Source organism: Talpa occidentalis, unplaced genomic scaffold (assembly GCF_014898055.3).
Source record: "Talpa occidentalis isolate TD23 unplaced genomic scaffold, MPIMG_talOcc4v2.1, whole genome shotgun sequence".
Lineage (NCBI taxonomy): Eukaryota > Metazoa > Chordata > Mammalia > Eulipotyphla > Talpidae > Talpa > Talpa occidentalis.
In genome coordinates this window covers 37,415,001-37,433,405 of record NW_026555331.1, presented here as the reverse complement: position 1 = coordinate 37,433,405, position 18,405 = coordinate 37,415,001, and the positions used below count along the sequence as shown (strand labels likewise).

At 38.7% G+C, this 18,405-nt stretch overlaps 1 pseudogene; it reads left to right on the top strand.

Annotated features, from left to right (window-relative positions):
• The first annotated feature begins 1,750 nt into the window (after positions 1-1,750).
• Positions 1,751-2,192, top strand: LOC119238601 (60S ribosomal protein L26-like; annotated as a pseudogene).
• Positions 2,193-18,405: the final 16,213 nt, after the last annotated feature.

The following is an 18,405-nucleotide window of genomic DNA, read 5'->3' as shown; positions in this document are numbered from 1 at the left end:
AGGAGCCACTGAATAGTGCAAAAAAACATATTGATTGAAGAGTTTTCAGAAATTTTTCTACTTGCTTGATGTCTATGTTGGTCACACTCTTTTTTTACTATTTTTTTTTTTATTGAGGAAACATTGTTTTATAACATTGCATAGGAATTAGAGGCATAGGATCTCTCCCTTTGGGTTTTGCTACCACACTGTAATCACTACCAAAAAGAACCACAGTTGTACGTCACAGTCCACTGTGCTCCCTCACTTCTTACAACTTCACCCCAAGTATCCTCAGTTCTACAGTCAGACTTCTAGAATTTGTTTTGGTTTGACTTTATTTGACCCTTTGTTTGGTTTCTCTATATTCCACATATAAGTGATACTATCCATTATTTGTCTTCCTCCTTCTGACTTAAACCACTTAGCATAATACCCTCTGGTCCATTTGTGTTATCACAAATAGCAGGAGATTATCTTTTTTATAGCTGAGTAGTATTCCATCGTGTATATGTACCATATCTCCCTAATCCATTCATCTGTCTTTGGATGCTTAGATTGTTCTCATACCTTGGCTATTGTAAATAGTGCTGCAATGAACAGAGGAGTACATATATTCCTCACATTAGTATTTTTTGTATTCTTTGGGTAGACCCCTAGAAGAGGAATTGCTGGATCATATATATGGTAGATCCATTTTTAATATTTTGAGAAACTGCCATACTTTTTTCAAAGGGGCTGGACCAGTCTACATTCCCAACAGTATGTGAAAGTTCATGTTTCTCTTCATTATTACCATATGGTCGTCACACTTTATTTGCTGGTTTGTGGCAATTTTTCTGACTGTTGTTTGTTTTTTCAATATCTCCCCAGTTATATTGGTAGTAAACCAAAGGGCTTACAGCATCATGGGAACTGGAGGCAAGGGCCTTTGTGAATATTTCTATACTCCATTCTTTCTCACTCCTTTCTGTTCTCTTACTGAGTTTTCTTTCTGTCCTCTCTTGGAGTCATTAGATTTACCTCCTATCTTTACTCCAAAGAGGAAAAGATAGACACATAGAGTAACATGCACAGGTTTTAAAATGTGCCACAAGAAAGATGATGGCTACACTGTTGCAAAGAACTGACTATTCCTGAGATTAATCTTTTCACTTGCATTAACCAGTAGTCACTGTTCAGGACACTGAACAATGAAACATATCCCTGACTAAAAGACAAGTTAGAGAGAGGGTGTGTGGGGGAAACTCTCCCCAAACAAACACAAAAGCTTTGGGCAAAGGGATTTCAAAACCAGTGGTTAAAGGAAATGAAATACACATGGAAAGACAGAGAGAGAGATAAATGTGAATTTAGTTCAAAGATACTTTACGACATACAGATGACTTGACTTAAAAAGAGTTGAAACACAAAGTAATTATGAATTTGCTCATAAGACAAAAATATGCTGAAACACTGCGAAGATTAGTCTTATGTAGAGTAAAGGTCTTTATCTCTCATCTCTTGGATCTGTCTCCCTCAAACTTCAAGAACAAACACTTTGAAAAGAAAGATTGCATATGTTGATTTCATGGTCAACTTATGGAACTTCTGTTTGGCTTTTCTCTTCAGATTTTCAGTGCTGCTAAGGCAAGAAAGAGAAATTCATTTTAAATTCCACAATACCAAGTGCATTCAGAGGGCACTAAAGAAACAATTTTTATTTTTAAGATGGCTCTTAAAAATTATGAGTAGAGTCTTTGCAGCCACTGCTGAAGCACCAGGGGCCAACATGAAGTTCAGTAACTTTGTGATTTCTGATGGCAGCAAGAACTATAAAGGGGATGTCAGCACAGCTTCTCATATTTATAGGGAGATTAGGACTGCCCTTCTTTGCACAGAGCTGAGACAGAAATACAATGTACTATCCATGCTTATCTGAAATGATGACAAAGTTCAGGTTGTGTGAGGACACTATATAAAAGCAGCAAATTGTTCAAGTGGTCCAGGTTTACAAGAAGAAAAATGTCACCTACATTTAACAAGTACAATGGGAGAAGGCAAATGGCACAACCATTCTCGTTGGGCATTCGTCAGCATGACCTAGTGGTCAGCACTAGGCAGAAACTGGACAAAGTTCCCGAAAGATCCTAGAAGGCAAAGCCAAATATCACCAAGTAGGAAAGGAAAAGGACAAATGCAAAGAAGAGACAATTGAAAAGTTGCAGGAATAAAGTAATTTTATATACAACTTTCATTGTAACTGCAAAGATGGAAAAATGATGAGTAGAAATCATGACTTTTTAAATTTTGAATCATGCTTTTTAACTGCATTGTGTATTCTTGATTCTGCTACCATAAAACTAAAGTTCCTCAGTTGTAAGTCTAGGTCTTATGTCTTATTGATGAGTGATAATAATGATAATTTTAATAAATAGTCCTTTCACTTTCAAAACTACCTCCTCATTCTATTTTATTATTTGTTGGAGCTCCCCATCAAGTCCTCTGAGCCCTAAAAATGAACTGAATAAGCAAGATGAGGGAAAGAAATTAATATATACTTACCACTTATTTAACATGTACCAGAGATTGTGTTGGGTGCTTTTATTTGTTGCCTTATTAAATCTTTTTTTAAAAAAATTATTTATTTATGCATGTAAGAACTGGGGTACAGGCCAGAGATGTGGGGTGAGACGATTCATCAGAGACAGAAGTGGGGAACAGAACAGGAGGAGTGACTGAAATACACTGATGAGGGGAGCAGCAGGCGAGGCAGGAGAGGTCTGCTGTGCCATGTGGGTCACCTCCCTGGAGGGAGATGGAACTCATGCTACAGTGGCTGCGGATAGCTTCATAGTGCTGCATCATAATCCCTTGCACCACCAGGGAGGCTCTGCCTTATTAAATCTTTACAGTAAGTCTGTGATGAAATTTCAATCAGGTCACTTATTTACTCTAACTTTACTTCTCTGGAAAATGAGAATGATAATAATAATATCTAACTCAAGATTTTCATGAGGCTTAAGTGAATTAATATATTGAAGTTTTCAAAACAATGTCTGGGGCACTTCGTGCAACCAGTATTATTCTAACAATTGTTTCCACATTTTATCTCTACTTTATAGATGGGGGACAGGTTTTGGGCGGTTAGAAAGCAAACATGAACTAAAGAGTTGAGAGGAAATTTGAATCCAGGTCTATATGACTGAAATATTCATTTTATTTTAGATTCCAAGGTCACTGCAGAGACTGTTATCCATTTATTAAGTACTGAATTCTTAACTTTGCACCAATTAACAGGACATTTTGGGTGATTGAAAGGCAGTATAAAAACACTCCCTTAGAAGACATAGCCATAAGGTAAATGGTAATAATAATAATACATGCTAAGCTAATAATACATAGTAAAATTAATAATACATGCTATAGGGCCTCCCCGGTGGCGCAGCGGTTGAGCGCTGGGTTGCGAAGCTGCCTGCGGCCTCTGCGGCGCCGGTTCGATCCCCGGCTGCTCCCCGGCCACCGGCCACCGGAGGAGGATCCCACATGGTGCGCAGACCTCTCCTGCCACCCGCTGCTCCCCTCAGCAGTGTACTTCAGTCCTTCTGCCTGCTCTGCTCCCCACTCTGGCTCTGGTGAATTCTCTCACCCTCCCGCGCTTCTGACTGTACCCAGTGCATGTATAAACAAATATAATAAATAAATAAATAAAAACATGCCTCTATTAAAAAAAAAATAAATAAATAAATAAAAAATAATACATGCTATACTAATAATATTACATAGTAAAATTACATAAGATGCATGTCATGGGACAGGACAAGATCCCATTTCAAAGGAGCAATAGTGCTGATAAGTGCTTTGTATTTTGTGCATATGAGCAAGAACTCTGGGCAGAGATGTCTGGAGACAATGCTGTGGTGAATGTTGGATTTATTCAGACTGTTGGAAATAAATCTCAAGAAGAGGAAAATAACGATCATGGTTTTAGGGGATACAGCCACACTACGGACAATTTAAATTCTAATATAAATGAACGTTACTTTATTCTAGAGATTATCAGAGACAAAATTTTTATCAAGTATATAAAACTCAGAGACATTAACAAAGAAAGCAGAGAACACTAGAACAAAATAAAGGTTATGAAATGTGAGTGCTGACATCAATGCAATGGTGCACGGGCACTGTTGACACATCCCCCCTCTCACACAAGTAAAATCCTCCTCAGACAGGAATTGGTAACAAGCAGCACAAAAACTGCAAGAACAGGGGCAAAGTGCACATTTGGCAATGGGGTGCTCATGACAAGGACCTGGTGAGATGTCACCTGAATAGTCATTGAGAGGGTTAGTGTCTACGGGTGCAAAAACTGGACCCTTCCTTTCTGTGGAAAGTTTCTCAAAGTTCAACCAAAGAAATCTAACTGGTCAAGATATCTGACTCCTGCCAGTTCTATTTCATTAACAGTCATGTATCAGAGCCTGGAAGATTTGGTGAGAGCTGCCCACTGTTTGTGCACATGGTATCCCACAGACACCTCAAATTCACCATGTTTTAAACAGAATTCATTCATCTCCAAATCCATATGTTATCCTGCTCCACATAATCCTAGAATACTCATTTTCTTTCATCTTGCCCCATTCCCTCCAACAGGCAACCAATTCTGTCCATTTCACTTTCTTAATGTTTTTCCTCCCTTCTCCTTTGTCTCCACCTTTGTAAGATGTTGCCTTAATTCAAGTACGAATCATCTTTCACTCTGATTTTTATAAAAATATCTCAGATGAATTTTTCTCTAGTCTCATTCTGCACCCCACTTCCAAATTAGTCTCCCAGAAAGGCACCAAAACTTTTTCTTAAAAACAATCATGTTATCAGCTCCATTGTCATTGGAATAAAGTCCTAACTCTTTTTTTTTTTTTATAGAGGCATGTTTTATTTATTTGTTTGTTTGTTTGTTTGTTTGTTTTGTTTATACATGCACTGGGTACAGTCAGAAGCTCGGGAGGGTGAGAGAATTCATCAGAGCCAGAGCGGGGAGCAGAGCAGGCAGAAGGACCAAAGTACACTGGTGAGGGGAGCAGCGGCGGCAGGAGAGGTCTGCGCACCATGTGGGACCCTCCTCCAGTGGCCGGGGAGCAGCCGGAGATCGAACCGCTGCCGCAGAGGCCGTGGGCAGCTTTGCAACCCAGCGCTCAACCGCTGCGCCACCGGGGAGGCCCAAAGTCCTAACTCTTTCCACAACCTACCTGTCCCTCCATTAGGCCTCTCTTCATCCATTTCTCGCCATTAGCCCCAGTCATGCCAAAAGACTGGCTGGGCTCCAAATGGGCTGGGAGTTTTCACTTTTATGCCTGGGTTCATATGACCCACTCAGCCTAGATGAATCTTCTCCAGTCTGTACAGTGAAAATCTCCTCAGTTTTACAGACCAGTTCTGTCAGCTATTCTTAGAAGACTTTCTTCATTGTCCCTATGGAGATGAAAACACCTTTGTTTTAATTTTTAATATCATTGAGCTTCATTATATCTTTTATTAACTTATCTTCTCAACCACTGTACTTTGAAGCCAGAATTTTTGTCTTTTCCAAATTTGAATCCCTGATATCTTGGGCAGTTCCTGAAATATCACAAGTATTAATAAAAATCTGTTTAAAGACTGAATGAGAAAATTAGGTATAGCTGTGTTCACATACACATAAACATATATGGATATATAGACATGTGTTTACATGCATGCATTGTATGCTCAGGTGTCTTCTTGTAGTATAGAGAAACCACCTCTTTCAGAAGTACTCAAAGAAAAAAGTCAAAAGGAAGGTACTAGAACTTTCCTTTTGGGGAAAATCAAATTGGGAAAAAACAAATTTGGTTGAGCTTATGTTGAGATGAATTGCCAGAGGAACCTGCCCATTTTCGAGAACTATCTGAAAAACTTCATTATTATCAACATTAACCACAAAGAGAACTGTCCATAGCCTAACTGAATCGCGGAAATGGAATACAGCCTGAGAAACAAGGAGGGCATAAAGACCTTCTCAAAGATCATGGAAAACAATATAAAGCCCAATGACTTTCAAAGGGAGAACCATTAGTCGACCAGATGCCTCTGTATGGGCAATATCAGGGCTGCTTGGTATGATTTTTGCTACTTTCCACCAAGAATCATGAGGGAAGAGGTCCCCTTCCTCTTCCAGGACTATCTTTCCAGCAAACACTTGGCTTCAGGTTGCTAAAGAGAGCAGGGCTGACCCTGTCCTGTCAGGAAAAAGCCTGCATGACTTACTTGCCCTTTTCCAACTCTGGTTTCTCTGACTTCCTTCCTATTTCCAAGAAATACAGCCTTATTTTTGAAAAGGACTTATGAGGATTTTTAGTCACAGAGCAACTCTTATGAAACAATATCATGATGAGTTAAGTGAAAATTAGAGCCACATGCCTAAAATTTCCTTGAAAAAATACACATATTCTTTAAAATGAGGGAGGAAAGTGCCAGGAAAAAAATATGTTTTTAATTTGTTTGAGTTGAAACATTTGAAACATATTTTTAGACATTTGCCAAGGATTTTCCAAAAACCATTGGATTTCTCATAACCCCTAAAAGATGTCTTTCTTTTGAGGAATGGCAGGGGCAACTGGCTCATTTGCTACCTCAAAATCCTATCTTCCATTGCTTTAGACCATTATTATCTTTTTATTGATACTTTCAAGTTTCTTATTTAGGTCAAAAATAGCATATTCATCATTATAACTCTGTAGAAAAAAGAGAAAGCATTTCCCTTGCCTATCTTTTCATTATTAAGAAAGAGAATGTTAACATTCGGTTTGAGGGTTGGAGCCACATGTAGAAAATGTGGGTGGCCACCCTCATAATTTAGATAATCAAGGGTTAGTGAGTTTCTAACTGCTGCCCATTGGCAGAGGTCTCTGCAATGGGCACTGTCAAGTTTTTCCTCTCTTTCTATGAGTGATACACCTGAGGAGAACCATCCATGAGCTAAGTAACAATTTAAAAGAGATTTTCCTCTAGATAAATTGCTCATGTGACAACTGTCAATGGGCCTATTATTCCCATTAGTTATAGAGAAGATTAATTTTTCAAACCTACTGCTTGACCCTTGGCTCTGACAGGAAAGTTATAGAATCTTGAAGTTGCAAATGCACATAGTTCCACCATGCCAGAGAACTTAGGACTCTAGGCATGGATCATTTTAAGGAGTGGCCTTGAGTGTGTGTGTGTGTGTGTGTGTGTGTGTGTGTGAGAGAGAGAGAGAGAGAGAGAGAGAGAGAGAGAATGTGTATCTGAGTATATGCATGTATGTGTAGGTAGAAGGGGAGAGAAATTATTTCAGAGACAGCTGTATTGTAATGAAGAGTCTTACCCCTGGGGGTCAGAATTACTATCCCATTTCTATCTTACCCCTAGAAAAGTACAGAATATCTCAGTCACAATTCTGCCCAACCCACATTTCCTCAGAGGGAGTTGTCCCTTACAGCAGACTAGCAGGCTGGAGGCTAAGCAGCAGCATTTGGACTTCCTAAAGTCGCTCTCCTGAAATGCAGCTGATTGACCAGAATTGCATACCTGATCCAGTTCTCCACCTGGAAATTCAGCAGTGAGCCAGGCTCAAAGAAATGAGATGTGTTTGATTCTCATTCATATTCTCTCTCCCTCTCTCCTCTCCCTCCCGCTCCCCCCACCCTTTCTCCTTCCCTTCTCCCCAATCCCCTCATCAGAATCTATGTTTGTGCTTAGAGTCATCATGAGAAGTCCTGACGCATGGCTATAGCTAAAAAAGACACAATGGCTACAGTTACATGAAAGCACCATTTCAAAAGGAAGCACCTGGTAGCAGCAAAGAAATGAAGAGTGACTGCATGAAGTTAGTGACAAAGCACTAGGGGGTAATCCAAGCTTCTGACATGTCTAAACATCCAGAATGAGGCTTTGGCTCCATCTTCATGATCCTAGGAAATTTTAGTTTATGTGCTTGGCTCATCTCAAGATTTTTCTTTTCACTCCATGTAGATCCCAACAATGATCTTCTGAGTTTTCTTGGAGTTAAAATGGTGTTTCTCTACTGCTCTAAACCAGGTGCCCAAATGACTGATGACTATCATGGAAACCGCTCAGATAACAAAAATCTGCTACAGTTTTGATCACTTATAGGCCATTTGACAGATTCCATTTTCTACATCTTGGTTGGGGGAGGGGCTTCTTCCAATGCTAATACTGTGCAAAACCAGGCACATCATGGATGCTGTCCTTAAACCTCAACCTCAATTTGGAAATTTAGTTCGCTGTTTCACATTTTGTTTCATGTAAGTTGTTTTTCCTGTGAGTCTTATCCTTCCCGTTCTCTCTGGGACCTCTTTTGGGACTCATCTTTGTCTGAGGTTACTAACAAAGAGCCTCGGATTTTCTTTTTTTAAGTTCATAATCCCTCTTCAACCAACCCAGAGTACACTGGCCTTTCTGGATATGCTCCAAACCTACTCTTTCCAAGCACTGGCCCTTTTCAAGAAAATTTGAAAAACAAAAAGGAGGGAAGGTGGTTTGTAGAACTAAATACCCATTGATAATTTGCCTGGAAGAGGCAAATTCAGAGGTTGCATAAAAGGAAACAAACTACTCTTGTTTCAGAATTAGTATTTGGTACAGAAGTTTATTAGTCTCAGGCCTCTTTGTGCGAGGCTTAGAATCTATGGCCTGAATATTTGAATAAAGTCAGAGAAAAATCAGAATTATTTTAATGCAAGAACAGCTATAGCAGCAACTACTTTGAATTATTTTAAACTGTTCATATGCATAAGTCACATTCTATATTACAGCAACCTTAATAGGAAAGTATTCTTCCCATGCTAATTTTATTCTAAAATGAGAGAAAATAAAAAAGAAAGTATATGAAGTCACATAGCTGGCAATCATGGATGGTAAACACATCCTAATTCAAATTCCTTGCTTTCTTGCCCTACATGTAATTGACTTCTTTTACCTTACCTCCTCTTTAAAAAAACAATCAAACCCCTTTCTTCAAGCCTTGGTGATATCAGCTGCTGGTGGCAGTTATTTGCTCAAGAGTCCACAGCAGAGGCATCCATATAAATTTCTCTTCACCTGTGCCTCTGGCATTCTGAAAACACCTGACTAATTTTATTTATAACCAATCCCTGAGCTAAGTTTGAGGTACCTGCCCTGTCACTAGGAACTTAACATTCTCTGCTTAATCAGAGACTGATTCAACAAACGTGGATCCAAGCTCACATATGATACAAAAGATACTGGAGAACTAAAATTGGACATCCACATTCTCCTGATCTTGAACTTTCAGAAACCAAGTCTTAAAAAACAAAACAAAACAAAACAAAACAAAAAAACAGAAACCAAGTCTCCCAAAGTACTGGGATAAAGAAATAAAAATTCTTACTTTTGTTTAGTCTCTTATAGTTTGTAACAGTGGTTCCTGACTTTACTGTGCATTGGAATCTCCTGGAAATCTTTGACAAATACTGATACCTGGCTTCCACCTCTAGGTTTAATTGTCTCTGACCTCAGCATTGGAATTTTTAATAGCTTCCCTGGTGATTCTATAATTAGCAGTCTGGGGACCAGTAGTTTATATTGTGTCCACTCCAGTGACTGAGAGATGGGATTGCAAGCAGACACTATTCCACATCATATTAGAACTAGCAATGCAAAGTGCACAGCCTTCACAGTCAGATGATCTGCACCTTGGCAGAAGTTTCTTATCTGTAAAATGGGGATAATAAAAGTACCTGTTTGGAAGTGTTAGGAAGTTAAGATGAAATCCCACTTACAAGCACTTTGAAGAGTAAGTGCTAGCATTATTATTAATATTATATAATTCAATGACATCACAAGTCACCTTATTTGTTTACTTACTATGCTTTTTTCATCAGCTCCACAAACTCAAGGTCAACAAGATCATGACTTTTTCCTGTTCCCAGTGCCTGGTTTAGGTTTTGGTCCACTGAAAACCAACTGTAGTGGCAGGAGGACACAGAGCAGATTCTCTCTGATCTGAGTAGACTGGGTAAAGGAGAAGTCCAGTAGCTCCCAGTAGCTTTTCAGGCTTTTATTGGGATTTACCAGGTACACAGCTGGCAAGGGGTGCCAAGAGGCTGGGAGGCCTGCCTGGACTCTCCAGAGTTCTCTTGCGTTTTCTTCTGCTGCTTCTCTGCTTCTGCTCTCTTGGCGTCACTGTGACGCCACCCTTATAAGCACAGCCTTAGCCCAGGTGCACCCACTTGCACATGCCCCCACCCTACTCCAGGTGCCCACGGTCAAGCATGTATTCAGGACCAAAAGGATCCATCATCAATCCTAATGACTGGAGGGCAGAAAAGCCTGATATTTTTTTACTTACCCTACACCAACCTATACTTTACTTACCCTACACCCTTTCACTAATTTGTTGAGTAAATTAGTGAATAAATGAGCCTAAACAATTAGCATTGTGGAATGGAAAGGACAGTGGAAATGAAAGTTAAAATCTAGGGCCAGAGTTGGATATGAAGAGGTTCCTTTTGAGGGCATGATTTCTTTCTTTTTTTAAATTGAAGTAACATTGATTTATAACATTATGTAGGTTTTAGGTGTGTCCCCTTACAAATCAAGACGTGTGTATACTACATTATGTTGACCATAGAAAGTAGCTTCCATTCATCACCATACAACTGACCCTTTTACCCAATCTACCCACCTGCATGCCCCCTTACTTTCTGGTAACCACCATTTTGTTCTGATAGACTTAAGGGTTTTTTGGTTGGTTTTTTTTTGTTGTTTTTTTTTTTTTTTTTTTGCTTTTCCCATTCATTTGTTTTGTTTATCCATCACATATGGAAAATAATATGGTGTTTGCCTTCATCTCATCTGTTTCTTGTCTTATTACAGTAAGCATAGCACCCTCTAGGTTCATCCATGTCTTTCTTATAAGTGAGTAGTATTCCATTGGGTATAGACAATAACTTCGTAATCCAATTGGTCGTGAAAGGATATATAGTTTGTTTTCCATTCTTGGCTACTGTAACTAATGCTACACTAAACATGGGAGTGCATGTATCTCCTCAAATTAGCATTTTTTGTATTCTTTAGATAAATACATAGACGTGGAATTGCAGTATTATATAGTATGTCTAATAATTTTTGAGGAATCTCCATACTGTTTTCCATAATGACCACATCAATTTACATGCCACTAACATTGTTCAAAGGTTCCCTTTTCTTCACATCCTTGTCAACACATGGCTTGATTTCTTGATCTGTAGCCACTAGCCAATAAATTTGATCTCTCAATATATGCCCTGGGCTATGCACAGCATCTGGAATATGAAGATTAATAGGATATAGGTCCCTCTCTCTGGCTTCTCCCACATCATGGAAAGGAAAGGTTATTTCCCTTTGCTTCCTTTCCTGTATTGAGAATTACCTCAGCAGGTATTAAATAACAATGATTGTAGTAAGACAATAGAATCTTATTTTAAGAGCTTCTATTGTCATATTCTTACTACCTATTTCTTTTTCCATTAAATATCATAAAGTGCTAGAAGTGGTACAATCAGAAGTATAGGGAGATGCAAATAACTGTTAAACCAAACCTGTGAACAAATAATAGTTTTGAGAGGATCTATCACATTCATTTCATTTGGAAAAAAAAAGTCAGATTTTTAATAACATTCTGTGAAGAGTAAGACAATAGGCTCTTCACAATGACTTCACATAAAGAATTTCTTTGAATTTATAGACAGTCCATGTATTCAAAGTGAAGATTTTAAATGTCCAAATCTTCAACCCCAAAGCATTTTTCATTTAAAATGAATAGGTATTTGTTATGCCTCACCCAGATAATTGTCTAAATTACTAAAGTTTCATGAAGAAGGGGTAGGGGGAAGGTAGCCCATATCCTAACTTTCTGAATAAACCCTGCAAATATTATTAAATCTTTTCCTGCACTTGTTCTTTGTTTTCCATCAAAGGGGTCAAAGCCTGTACATATGCATTTTGTTCTCCAATATTTACCTGCTATACTCTCAACAAGATATTTTAGAAAATATACAGACAGATATGATTTCAAATCCAGTCTCTACTACCTACTGGCTGTGTTATCTTTGACGTGTTATATAAGTAAGAAGTGTCATTCTAGGTTTATTCACCCATTAAATCGAGATCTTAGAATTTACCTCATTAAGATAGCATGAGGACTTTATTCATTAAGTAAATGAATACATAGCACAAATTTGTTGTAATTTTTAATTACACGATTAATTTAATTACATGTCATATGTTTTTGTTTTTTTAAACCTCCCTTATCTGCCTAAAAGCAGAATGATATAAAGAATGATTTGTTGTGAATTCCTTCCATGGAATATCAGAACTGGAGAAGGTTCACTCCTATTACCAAAGGCAAGAAGTTGGCACTGGAAAAAGAAAATGTCTAAACAGACATTGTCACAAAAATATCCTATGTCCCAACTATTGTGCAAAGGACCCATTTATCTTTCCTAAATGTATTTAATTTTCCCATAAATGCTCTTCTCTCCCCTTCCTTTCTATTAAGATGGTATATAAACCCTAAATTCTAACTGCCCCCTTGAGACACATTTTTGTAAACACCTGCATATGTACTGAATAAAAAACCTGTCTCTCCTCTTGCTAGAAAAATAAATAAAATAAAACAAGCTCTGTAAGCTCCATTCTCAAATGATTAAAAAAAATAGAAACAAACATGTTCATCCATTGTTTACATAACAAATTCCACAAGGACCGGAGGTAGACATCCTGCATCAGAACCACCACAGTCTCCTCAGATGCCTGTCTTCTGCTCCAGGTGTATTGATACCTGCACTGTCCCTCATCTGTGCTTGTGATCACTCTTTTCCTCTTACCTTCCACAGCTTTTAGTTTTACTTCTTGTCTAACACTAAAAATATTCTACCTAGTTCCAAAAACAAATTTTGTGTAAATATCTATCTTCCAAACCATGTCGTCAGTTTCTTGAGAGCAAATATGTTATCTTAATTTCTCTTTGCATTCTTCCCAACACTTCGCAGACAGCCTCACTCATAATGAATGCATACTAGGAGCTTGCTGAATTGAAATCACTTATTTAACATTAGGTAGACACAGCAATGAGTGAAATATGTTTTTCCATTTTGCAACTGATTGTGATGAGAGGTATTAACATGGACTCCAAAGCAGTTGTACCCCAGCTTAACAGATCTCACAAAGTGCGTGCAGTTCCAAAGCAGGTTTCAAACAAGGGATAAAGAAGGTTCTATCAAAGAGTAACCTGGGAAAAAATTGCTCCAACTGAGCTCATTAATTTCCCTGTTTTCCAAGGGTGACTGAAGATGTCTGGGGAACAACACAGACTAGTAGCCAGGTACAAGAATTCTGGAGCCACAGCACCCAACTTTGAATTCTGACTCTACCAGTCACTGCCTCAGCCCTTGGGCAAGTAATTAGACCTCTCTATACATCATTTGCAAGTTGAGGATGGGCTCTGTGTGAGGAGTAAATGAGTTGATATATGTGAAGCACGTAGAATAGTGCCAGGCACACTGTAAGTGCTACATAAGTGTTTATAAACAAATAAGGGACATGTTGTGTCTTAGAGAAACTCCCTAGGAAAGGGAGAAGTCAAAACACATACAAAAGAGGTGCTAATTAATGAAGCAAAGATCTAGAACAGTATTTTTTGTAGTGTGATTCCCAAACAATCTATATCAGTTTCTTCTACAGGCTTAGACAATGCAGATTCCTGGGCTCTACACTAGACTACTAATTAAACTTCATAATTGGGGATAGAGAAATCTAGGAAGTTTGCATTTTACACATTCCCAGATTGTTTGGATGCAATTTAAGAATTACTTGTCTAGAATCCTGTAGTTCAAAGTGTGGCCCAAAGAGAACATCAGTATCACCTGGAAGTTTGTTAGAAATGTTGGGGGTGGGGAGCAAGGTAGGAAGGGGGCACAATGGACTATGGTTGATGGCTTTCAGTGCTTTGGTGGTGGGTATGGTGGGTATAACATAGACCTGAAGGGTTCTATCCTATGCCTCTAAATCATTGCCAGTGTTATAAACCAGTATAACTTCAAATTAAATTAAAAAGATAAAGATAAAATAATAGACAATTTCCCACTGCTTCTGCCATGCTTGAGGGGAAGAAAGGGCATTTTCATAGCACTGAACAGTCAGCTAAGTGGTCTGATCCTTGGAGACAAACCATGATTCCTCACTACTCCATGTCCTCTCCTTCCAACAGTGCTTCAAATTACATGAATGCTAATTACTAAAATTTTAGCCCTGTAATGATGTAATCAAATAGGCAGTCCTCAGCCCTGAGTGAATAAAATGAATTGCCCTTCTTTCCAAATCACTTATATCCAATCTCTACATTTTTCTCTTGATTGGAAGATTCATATGGACGAGTGCAAATCATAACGCAGAGCCATACATGTGCATAGCGCATATAGTTTCTTTAAATGAAGGGTGCTTGATTAAGAGAAGATGACAAGAAAGATTAAAGTGGGGGGTAGGATCATTTCTGGAGCATCTTTTGAAAGTCTGCTGGTCAAAGATAATCACCCTGCAACTTTGCATTTCAGAGTAGCAAGACCTTCTGAACTGAATTCATGATGAAAACACGTGCTCTTCTTGTTAAATCATTAAAAGGTTTCTTCAAACAGACTTAGGGAAAAGAAGGAGAAGTGGAAGATTTGGGTCAACGGCAGTGGTTTTCCCAAGTAGTTTGAAACAAGTCATTACAGAGAGCTGCCTGCCCTTCTCAACCCTCGCAGCTTGGTATATCTAATCATCAAGAGCAGAGTTTCTGGTGCTGGGAGTTCAGACTGTTAGAGTATTTGCTTTGTAATCACAGGGAAAATTAAGCAGTAACTTTTTCCAATGCTTGACATGAATTTATTTTGCATGAAAAAGCTGGGTAAGAAAGAACAGCTATGAAATGCAAATGATTTCAAGAAGTTTGGAATAAGAGGCTTGAATTTGGCAAATTACAGAAACTACCTGTTGTATTTTTTTAAGATTTATTTATTTATGCATATAAGAACTGGGGTACAGGCCAGAGGTGTGGGGGGGTGAGAGGATTCACCAGAGACAGAGTGGGGAACAGAACAAGCAGATAGACTGAAGCACACTGCTGAGGGGAGCAGCGGGCGAGACAGGAGAGGTCTGTTGCACCATGTGGGTAGCTTCCTGGCAGGGGATCGAAGTCATGCTGCAGTGGCTGCAGATAGCCTCATAGGTTGCGCCTCAACCCCTGCGCCACCAGGGAGGCCCAGAAACTACCTGGTTTCTGGAAAGAGTGAATTTGGCAGGAAACATGTTCCTCTCAGTTCTCATTGGGCTGCCCAAGAAAGGATTGTTTTAATTGATGTTTTTGTATTAAGCACAGAAACATAAAGGCTATAACAATATCAAACTACTTTTCTCCAGGATTAAAATGATTTAATAATATAATTAAATTAGATTCTTGAATGGCTCTGGCAACCTCCTCACAGAGAAAGGAGTCTATGTGCCTTGAAAATTGGGAAGAATGGGGGCCTCCCTGGTGGCACAAAGGGTTAAATCTCAGCACTATGAAGCTGTCCGCAGCCACTGCAGTTTGATCCCCAGCCAGGGAGCTGACCCACATGGCGCAGCAGACCTCTCCTTCTCACACGCTGCTTCCCTCAGCAGTGTATTTCAGTCAGTCTACCTGTTCTGCTTCCCACTCTGTCTCTGGTAAATGCTCTCACCCCCTGCACCTTTGGCCTGTACCCCAGTTCTTATATGCATAAATAAATAAATCTTTAAAAAAAAAAAAGATATTACTCTGTTCCTTTTGGCTGGTATCCTCTTTCCAAAAACAACTTCTCGCCACCTTCCATTCTTTTTCAGCTCTTTGGTTACCTATTCAGGGATGCCTTCCCTGATCACACTATTTATAATTCCTCCACTCACTCCCCCTCTGATGGCTCTCTATCCCTCTTCTTGTCACCATTTCTCTCCTCCATAAGGTTATAGCTGTTATCATCCCTATTTCTCAATGAGTTCAATCACAGAGCCAAATATCGAGAAGCCAACTCCATGCAAACTTACTCCAAGGCTTGTGATTTTATTTAGTGTTCTATGATGTCTTTCAATGACTATTTTCTATAGTTAATTTATTACCCACCTGACTAGGATGTAAAAGGCTCAGGCTTAGTGACAATCAACAGATATCCTCTGAAGTATAAACTGTACCTTGCCTCATTTTTTAACTTTTTTTGTCAACATTCCTAAAAATCTGGTTTTCAGTGAAAGATTCAGCATGGAAATTCTGAGCATGAGGTTGTAAACCAATATTTTTATTTTCCTTGACCAGTGATCCAGAAGGCTGACTGAGCAATAAATCAAGGAGAGTTTATATTTTATTGAATTCCCATCATGTCTACAACACTGGAGGGGGCCTGGGACCTACAGAAATACACACACCCATAGTTAAATGATTTATTTCATCACATAGTATTCTTTATCAGTCAGAAATAATTATCAGTGGCACCGTTTCTAAACAAAACCTTGTTTATTAGTATGATGTCACACAGATAACAATTATTTATTTGCATGATGTAACAGATGCACACATGCATTTGTTTATTTGCCTGAGGTTATAACAAAAAAAAAAAAGCAAACAGGGTCACAATGGCTGAAGAGTTTTCTGGGAATTACCCACGGCTCTTAGTATTCATAATAATTGTTACCGTTCAATGAGTCCTGCCGATGTGTCAGTCACAGTGGAAAATGCGTTTGATGTATTGCTCGTTTAATTTTTGTAACAACACTGAAAAGGTATTTTATCTCTGCTTTCCAGATGAAGAAACTGAGCATCTGGGAGAGTCAATAACCTCTCTCAATGTTGGGCAGAAATTTAAATCAAAATATAAAAATAGTTCTCTAAGACTACAAAGCAATACTACACAAAGATCATGCAGTAGATTTATTAATTTACAGTGAGACTTATTCACAGAGCAGTCATGAATACTCATGTGCATTAGTGTATACATCCCATCTCCTCTTTAAGAACATTTATACTAGTATTTATGAAGAAGGGCACTTCTATCACAGACCATCTTCAAATGGCATATACCATCTCTTGTTTTCCATTTTCTGTATTTCATGCAAACTATCTAGCCATTATCTTGTCGTTTACCTCGGGCTCTCCATTACAATTTTGAAGTTACTGTTTTCTTTCTACCAGCTGGAAAACAGTAATGTTTTTCAGGAAAACACTGGTCATCTTGATTGAATTTGGGAACACCTGGCCTCTTACAAAACACCTTCCTCTCTCTTATTCAGGTTTATAAGCCTCTTTGGCCACAACCACCTGGTGTAGGCTTCTAATCTCATCATATTTTTATTGATTCTGATTAGCTTCAGTGCAGATCATTTCGTTTTTAATACCTGCATTCCAAGTAGTAGGGGATGCACTTTTTAGAGCTGACAGGTCTTATGTACTGTCTACATGTCTTATAACAAGGAGTCATAACTGTGATAGGCAGAAAAGCTAATTGAAATATGCTAACAGTTCTGAATTCTGTCAGGCACTGTTTCATAAGAAGGATTTACAATTTTTTGGGGGGGGGCAGTTACTGAGGAAGAGAAAATAAACCTCTTGAAAGACTTATTATCTCTTAAAACCTGTAAGTCATTGCTTACTCAGTAAAACTGAACTCCCCCAGAATCAGGCGCATTCAATAGTTTGTCAACGCAAGCTTTGCAGATAAATAGATCGGAGCTACACCATATATTTCAGTGCTGTAGAATTGCTCCACGTTCCTTGCAAACATCAAGAGAACAAGCAGAAAAAGGTTTGGTTTTTTTAAATCTCTATAGTGAAAAGGCAAGAGAAGTGTTGCAAAAAGCTGGACAGAACTGCTGTCCCTAAGACTACAAAGCCCTTATGTGCCAATAGCCATTTTATACGAAGTATTCCTTTTGAAGTAGGAAAAGTATTCAAGTCCCCTTTCATAGAAAACTCCAAATATAGAAAACTAGAGAACACCAAATTTAATCAACTCAACTAAGGTCTCAAAGCAAATCGAAACCAGTTCCCTGCCTCTCATTCCTGTGTCATGATAAGCCAGGGAAGATGTGCAGACCATGTGGAAGGAAAGCGATGGGTCTGGTTACGCTGGTTGGAAACAGAGCACATTTTTGGTACAAAGCATTTCCTGTTAGTAGTGCAAGGCTGATTCATGTTCTTAATTGATACAAGGGGCTCACTCAACAACTCAGCAGTCCAGCATAACTGCCACTTGCTTTCTTGATCTCTTATAGAAACTTTCTCTTCATTTATAAAATGTTATCCTGAATTTTTTTTTTATTTCAGACAAATCCTGCAAGAGCCTCATGTCATATCCCCATGAAAGTGCTAAGTTTTTAAGA